This window comes from Gossypium hirsutum, chromosome A01, assembly GCF_007990345.1.
Source record: "Gossypium hirsutum isolate 1008001.06 chromosome A01, Gossypium_hirsutum_v2.1, whole genome shotgun sequence".
NCBI classification, from domain to species: Eukaryota; Viridiplantae; Streptophyta; class Magnoliopsida; order Malvales; family Malvaceae; genus Gossypium; species Gossypium hirsutum.
Window position 1 is genome coordinate 54,604,998 of NC_053424.1, and position 8,509 is coordinate 54,613,506.

General features: G+C 36.6%; 1 non-coding gene across 1 annotated transcript; it reads right to left on the minus strand.

Moving 5' to 3' along the window:
• Positions 1-1,739: 1,739 nt before the first annotated feature.
• On the minus strand, positions 1,740-1,845 carry LOC121206398 (small nucleolar RNA R71). The gene has a single exon (XR_005901457.1). It is a non-coding gene; the product is annotated as a small nucleolar RNA R71 (small nucleolar RNA).
• Positions 1,846-8,509: the final 6,664 nt, after the last annotated feature.

Genomic DNA, 8,509 nt, shown 5'->3' on the forward strand with positions numbered 1-8,509 from the left:
TGTCGTGCCCAAGTTGAGTCCAATTCGAAAAGGGCCAATTTTGAGGGTTCTTAGGCATTCCAAAGCCTATAAATACACCCTAAATGAGGAGGAAAAAGGGAGGCATAGAGGAGGAGGCAGGGAACTGCTCAAGGAAAGCCGATTGATCCATCTCAGAAGTCGGATTCATCATCAAGACTGAAGATCTCCCCTCAATTTCCCTTCAGGAATTTTGGGTTTTTCTTTATGTTTTGTATCCATTATTCTTCTGAGATGTTTACCTTTTTAGTTATGAACTAAAACCCCTAAATACCTAAGGGGAATGAAACCTAAGACAAATCTTGTTATTATTATCTGAATTGTATGATAAATATTTGACTTGTTCTTAGTTATGTGCTCTTAATTCTTTTTTTGATATTCTAGGATATTGATTCAAGTTAAGCTCTTATTCAGAGGAGGAATAGACCCTGTCTAAGAGTACTTTTGTCATAATTAAGCGGAGTTGGTTGTGTGCCTAGAGATAGGGTGACAAGATTTTGCCGGATTAGGGTGAAACCTAATAAGGGGATCCATAGATCGAGTTAATGCAACCCTAGGGAGTTAATTAGAAAGAGATTTCAATTATTCATCCTAGGGTTAGACGTTGTTAGTCTCGAGTGGGATAATAATATAACTTAGGGATTTCTACGGATCTAGTCAAATGAATAAATCGTCCGATTCAGAGTCAAATAACAAGTGAAGTTTAGGTGGATTTTTCCTTAGGTATTGTCATAATTTAATTGTTTTTCCAAAAGTAATTCTTCTGTGTATTCTTAGTTTAGTTAATTAGTTAGTTAAAACAAACCCCATTATTATTTGACTAGATAATAGAAAGACAGTCATTACTAGTACTTTTAGTTCCTTTGGGTTCGACAATCGGGTCTTGCTAAAGCTATACTTCTATTGGATATGTACACTTGTCTTCATCATGATAATAGTTAGTTTCAAGAACGATCCATTATAAATATTTAAAACCTGTCACGAATATCACGTATCAAGTTTTTGGCGCTGTTGCCAGGGAACTAAGATATTAGGAACACTCGATTTTTATTACTTAAGCCATTTACTTTTACTGCAATTTAAATTTTATTCTAATTTTTATTACTAATTCTTCTTTTTCCATTTTTCTGGTAGGATCTTATAGTTTATGACTAGAAGAAACCCGTCAGGACCATTACTTTTTGACAGTTAGATCGATCGCATAGTTCGCAGAAACCAAAGAGAAATAAGGCGAAGCTTAAGATAAACAAAGAACGAGCAAGAGGACGATATTCTAAACACAACCGAGGAGATGGCTGAAAACCAAGAAAATCTACTACCTCCTGTAATTGCTGTTAATCAAAATCCTGCTCCGCTCACTATGTATGATTATGCTAAACCTTCTTTAACAGGAACTGAGTCAAGTATAGTTAGACCTGCTATTGCTGCAAATAATTTTGAACTGAAACCTAACATAATTCAAATGATACAACAGTTTGTTCAGTTTGATAGTTTGCAGGACGAATATCCCAACGCTCACTTGGCAAACTTTTTGGAACTATGCAACACATTTAAAATCAATGGTGTTTCTGATGATGCCATACGTCTTTGGTTGTTTCCCTTTTCATTAAGGAACAAAGCTAAACAGTGGTTGAACTCGTTACCACGAGGGTCAATTACTACTTGGGAACAAATGACCGGAAAGTTTTTACTTAAATATTTTCCACCGGCTAAAACAACCAAATTACATAATGATATCTCTTCTTTTGTGCAGATGGATTTAGAAACACTCTACAATGCTTGGGAGAGATACAAGGACCTTTTGAGAAGGTGCCCTCACCATGGGTTACCGCTTTGGCTACAGGTTCAAACGTTCCATAATGGTCTGAATCCTTTGACTCGGTAGATGATTGATGCAGCCGCTAGAGGAACTATCAATAATAAAACACCTGAGGCGGCTTACGAATTTATTGAGGAGATGTCATTAAATAACTATTAGTGGCAAGTTATGAGAACAAAGCCGATGAAAGTAGCTGGTGTTTTCAACCTCAATTCGGTTACTATGCTATCTAACCAAGTAGAACTCTTAAATAAAAAGATTGATGGTTTGTGTGGTTCTACTCAAGTACATCCAGTGATGAGGTGCGATTCGAATGGAGGAGGAGCATGTACTGAATATCAACCCTTCAACCCTAGCATCGAGGAGGAACAAGTCCAATATATGGGTAACAATAACTTTAGATCCCAAAATAACCTATATAGTAACACTTATAATGCAGGTTGGAGGAACCATCGTAATTTCTCATGGGGCGGTCAAGGAAATCAAAAGCCACAACATCCTCCGGGTTTTCAACAACCACCTTACCAGCAAGAAAAGAAGTCTAACCTTGAGGAGATGCTAACCAAATTCATCTCGGTGTTTGAAACTCGTTTTCAGAATACTGAGACAGCACTCAAAAATCAACAAGTATCGATCCAAGAGCTCGAAACTCAGATTGGACAGCTTGCCAAGTTGACTTTTAAATAACCACAAGGTAGCTTGCCAAGCAACACAGAATCTAACCCAAGGAGCAACTCAACGCGATTACTAGTCAAGATGAAGAAGGGTTAGTCACACCTGTACGAGAACCAAGGCAAGAAACTGAGATAAGCAAAGGTAAAGGTGAGGTCGACCATAATGAGTAGAAATCGGTAAGTACAGAATACAAACCTCGTGTGCCATACCCTAATACGACAAGGAAAGACCGCTCAGATGAACAATTTGTTAAATTCCTTAAACTTTTAAAGAAACTACATATTAACTTACCGTTTATTGAAGCACTTTCGCAGATGCCAAACGCAGTCAAATTTTTAAAGGAGCTTCTAGCAAATAAACGAAAGTTAGATGAAAGGTCGTATGTGGAGCTGAATGCAGTTTGCTTAGCCATTCTTCAGAATAAGCTACCCAACAAATTGAAAGACCTAGGGAGTTTTACAATTCCTTGCTTAATTGGTAGTTTAAATGTTAATAATGCATTAGCTGATTTAGGGGCTAGTATTAATGTCATGCCTTACAAAATGTTTAAACAACTAGGTCTTGGGAAACCCAAACAGACTAGGATGAGCATTCAATTAGCAAATAAAACTATAAGATTTCCTAGGGGTATTATTGAAGATGTGCTAGTTAAAATCGATAAATTTTATATTTCCCGTTAACTTCATTGTTCTAGACATAGAGGAGGATAGCAACACTCCTTTGATTTTAGGGAGGCCCTTTTTAGCAACCGCTAGAACGATTATTGATGTTGGCACAGGTGACCTCACACTTCGTGTGGGAGACTAAACAATCACCCTTCAAGCTCGCAATTCTGGCAACACATCGAAAATTGAAGGTGATTGTCTAAACCATTCTACTAAAGCTGACAATGAGATGCAACCTACTTTGCAGGAAATGAGTTTGAAGGAAGTACATGAACCATTTTCAAGCAATAGTAGAGGACTCATTCATGAAGAACGAAGGCTACAAATTGAGGAGCTGGATGAATGGCGGACACATAAATCGAGAACACACGATGAACCAAAACTACGCCAGAACAAGCTCAATACCTCTCCAAATCAACTTAAGGCTAGAGATAAAGTTTTATTAGATGCCACAGATCCTCACATTGTCACTGCCAAACCGAATGAAGAAATTCCTCTTACGGTACTTAGCATTTTTCCATTCGGTACAGTCGAGGTAAGTCATCCCAAGTTCGGCACTTTTAAGGTAAACAATACCCGCCTAAAACCTTATTTTGATGAGATTCACAGTAAGAATGAGGAGTATTGAAAACAGGGCAAAAATTTCTTCCCCAACATGGGATGCGATAAGTAGCCACGATCGTGTGACATGGCCATGGGCGAAACTGCCAAAATAACACAGGTGTGCAACACGTCCGTGTTTTGAAACGTGGGTGAACCTATCAATTTAACACGGGCATGCGCCTACATACACATGCGTGGGAGAAGCGAATAGAGATCGACACGACCGTGCAACATAGCCGTGTACACCAATGCACTTAATTTTGAAAAAATACGAAATGCATGGGCTGAGCTTAGAGCACACGGGTGTGCCCCACGACCGTGTGTCCCAATTTCTCTATAAACACCTATTATTTATTTTATTTTATTTTTATCTCTATATTTTGAAATTATTTTTTTATTTTATTTCATTTTAATACTATTCCATCCTGAATTTTTTACAATTTCTATTCTTCGGCTATTTCATTACGAGTAATTATGCTTCAGTATAACTCTTAAAGAATTCTTGATTTGCTCACAGTCAGAAAGAGCCACAAAGCTCATCCTCGCAAAGGAACTCAAAACTCCACTGGGGAAGGTTCTCCACGACTTTTATGTCCTACTTGACCACGACCATTACCAACTTCAGATGTAATATTCTTTTGGCGCAGGACTTATGGACTTATGGACTAATGAACCTCTACCACCGCCAAAGTATCCTCCTCCACCCTCATGCCGATTATTCTCCAAAACTCCAATTTAAGGAAATTCAATCATCACTCAGGAAGTTTCACTTCTCTCCCTATCTTATATTTATATTCTTTTCTATATATCTATCTTTGTACATTGAGGGCAATGTACATCTTAAGTGTAGGGGGATCTTCATTTTTATATCAGAAAAATCCCTGAATTTTGTTTTATTCTCATGTGATTTTCTCATATCATTATTAGAATGAATTCCAATTAGCTTATAGTGTTTATTGATATATCTTGAATTAAAACGTAGGCATTTATGCATTGATTGTTTAAACTTTAAGACATTAGGGAATCAAGCATAATAAATTGATTTTTGAAGAATTAAAAAACTTTTAGGTTGTTCCCCCAATTTTAAGTATTATTTTGAGTTGGAATTCACAAGTTTAAACATAAAAAAGCCATAATTTTTGTGAGATCTTGAGCCTTTAGAGCATCTATTATTTCTTTCATGCTCACTTTCATTATGAATGCGTCAGTATTGAATTGTTATTCTAGAACTTGTTTGATTATGCATGTCAAGACCACACCATTTGATTTGATATGTCAAAATGAGAAAGGCATTTAGGTTTAACCCACTCGCTCTACGAAAGCCTACCTTCACAATTAACCCTTAGTGAAACCCCTTGAGCCTAACAACCCATTCATTGATGAACCCTCAATATTAACCCATAACTCATTATTGTTGAAATCCCCTAAATTATTTTGATCCCTATTTTTGTCGAGATTTGAATTGAAATAGTTGCTCAGCTATGTCTTGTTCTTAATAGTTAGTCTATGTTATTTGACTTGTTCTTAAAAAAAGAAGAAGAAGAAGAAGAGTGTATACACATTAGTAGTAATATTTTGTTTTTGAGCTTAAGTATTTAAATTCCATATTCTGAGAAAAAGCTCTGTTGTACGCAATTGATGACTAGTCATTTTTCTAGTTAGGCAATTTTTCAATTCAATCTCGATTCTAACCTTTTCTTTTAGCTTGTGACCACACCCCTAACCAAGCTTCATTACAACTCTCTAAAGACCTTTTGATTGATATTTCATCTCAATTTATAGTGGTGGAGATTTGATTTTCATGCAAGCCTATGGTAATGACTTTTCATTATTGACTATTGAGTGCTTCATTTATTGTCCTTAAACACCTCGAGCGATTTGAGTGAATCTTTAGTGAGGATGTGAAACTCTGTGACATTTTGAATCAAAGGTAATTACTTAGACGATGGGAGACACCTATGTTTTCATGATAAAATAGTCAACTTGGAATGTTTGAAACTTTGATGTTCTTTCAATTGAATTTTCAATGTAAGATTATCTATGGATTATTTTGAGATATTATCAATAGAAATTAAAAGTTGAGAAGAATTTATTTTGATCATGACTTGAGGATTTTACTTGAGGACAAACAAATGCTTAAGTGTGGAGGTATTTGATAAACCGTATTTTATACATATTTCTGTCTCATGCTTAGCATATTTTATGGATGATTTTTCCATAAAATTGGTAAATTCGATGCTCCTAATTCCTTAATTTCATATTTTATACTTAGGTGAGCATAGGAGAGTGAAAGGAACGAGAAACGGGCCAAAAACAAAGAAAATGGGCCAACATACAAAATCAACACGGCCTGGACTTCCTCACACGGGCAGACCACATGGCCATGTCAATTTGGCAGAATCGAAGCACGACTCACATGGGTGGACTACATGCCCGTGCTTCTTTAACAGGCTTGACCACGGCCTGAAGTAATTGCACAAGGGTGTGTCACACGGGCGTGTCCCTGTCGTGCCCAAGTTGAGTCCAATTCGAAAAAGGCCAATTTTGAGGGTTCTTAAGCATTCCTAAGCCTATAAATACACCCTAAAGGAGGAGCAAAAGGGGAGGCACAGATGAGGAGGCAGGGAACTGCTCAAGGAAAGCCGATTGATCCATCTTAAAAGTCGGATTCATCATCAAGACTAAAGATCTCCCCTCAATTTCCCTTCAGAAATTTTGGGTTTTTCTTTATGTTTTGTATTCATTATTCTTCTGAGATGTTTACCTTTTTAGTTATGAACTAAAACCCCTAAATACCTAAGGGGAATGAAACCTAAGATAGATCTTGTTATTATTATCTGAATTGTATGATAAATATTTGACTTGTTCTTAATTATGTGTTCTTAATTCTTTTTTTGATATTCTAGGATATTGATTCAAGTTAAGCTCTTATTCAGAGGAGGAATAGACCCTGTCTAAGAGTAATTTTGTCATAATTAATCGGAGTTGGTTGTGCACCTAGAGATAGGGTGACAAATTTTGTCGGATTAGGGTGAAACCTAATAAGGGGATCCATAGATCGAGTTAATGCAACCTTAGGGAGTTAATTAGAAAGAGATTTCAATTATTCAACCTAGGGTTAGGCGTTGTTAGTCTCGAGTGGGATAATAATATAACTTAGGGATTTCTACGGATCTAGTCAAATGAATAAATCATCCGATTCAGAGTCAAATAACAATTGAAGTCTAGGTGGATTTTTCCTTAGGTATTGTCTTAATTCAATCTTTTTTCCAAAAGTAATTCCCCAATTCTATTTTCTGTGTATTCTTAGTTTAGTTAGTTAGTCAGTTAAAACAAACCCCATTATTCTTAGGCTAGATAATAGAAAGACAGTCATTACTAGTACTTTTAGTTCCTTTGGGTTCGACAATCCGGTCTTGCTAAAGCTATACTACTGTTCGATAGGTACACTTGCCTTCATCATGATAATAGTTAGTTTCAAGAACGATCCATTACAAATATTTAAAACCTGTCACGAATATCACGTATCAGTATTGAGGGTAAATTTGTAATTTGGTGATGGAAGGGTTTAATTGCATAAAACTACTTATTTGAATGCTGGAATTATAATAATTGAGTTAAATTATTATTTAGATCAAGAAAAGAACCAACTGGACTTGCATCGAGGAAAGACAAAAGCTTTGGATTAGTCTCTAACTCTACTTTGACAATTATAGTTATCGAGGTAAGTTCATATGGAGATTAACATTGTCATGTGATGTTTTAAATGAGCTATTATAAATAATTTTGTGAAATTAATCTTTATTTGTAGTTTATTCAGTAATTGATATAATGGATTAAATTGTATCATTCGTATATTTTAAGTTTGTAGCATCCCAAATCTTAAATATTTATTTACGTATGTTGTGGCACACAAATCTGTATTTGTTTCAGTGGTTAAGTGTTCTGGGAAGAGTCTGAGAAGTCTTGGGTTCAAACCTTGGCTTGTGCAAAAAAAATTGTTTTGATTGGTTAAACCCTTGGCTCTAGTCAGTAGGCTTTTAAATAAATGTGCTTAAAACATGACAGAAAGGGCATGCTGGTCTAGGGGGTAAGTGGCATGTTACCTATGCCAAAGGACTGAGGTTTGAATCCTGGTGGGCACAGTGGGTCCTTTATTTTGCTGCTGTGCCATGGGAGTGTTGTGGGTTGGCTGAAACACTGAAGTGGTTGAAGGGAATTCAAATTGAGTAGTTGTGGGGAGGTGTGATCGGTTGGAGGGATTTTATGAGGGATTTTAGGAAAGTATTAAGGGATTTTGAAGTTGTGGGGAGTTGGTTCTGAATGGGCACTCTAGGTACTCAAAGAAATCGGCCTTAGGGAAGAATGGGGTTTTGGTAAGTTTTGGCAGTTCGTTTTGGCTACTTCTGTTCTTTGGAAACCGATTGGTGCTGAGAGGTTTTTGCTGTATCTCTCAACTACTTTGCTTATTTCAAGTTGCGTTTTAGGTCTCTCTTTTTCGTTTGGGGTCTAAAAAATCACCTCTTTTGCACTTTGTTGTTGTGACCGATCCTGATTGCTCCTCTCCCTCTCCCAAATCGGTTTTGGCCTTTGATTGAATACTCCCCTCTTTCTTTCTCTCGTTCCTTTCTACCTTTTCTCAATCAATTTCCTCTCTGGCCGAATACCCCATACTTCTTCTCATTTCTCTCTACTCTTTCAACTTTTATCAAGTCTCCCCTCTCTTATA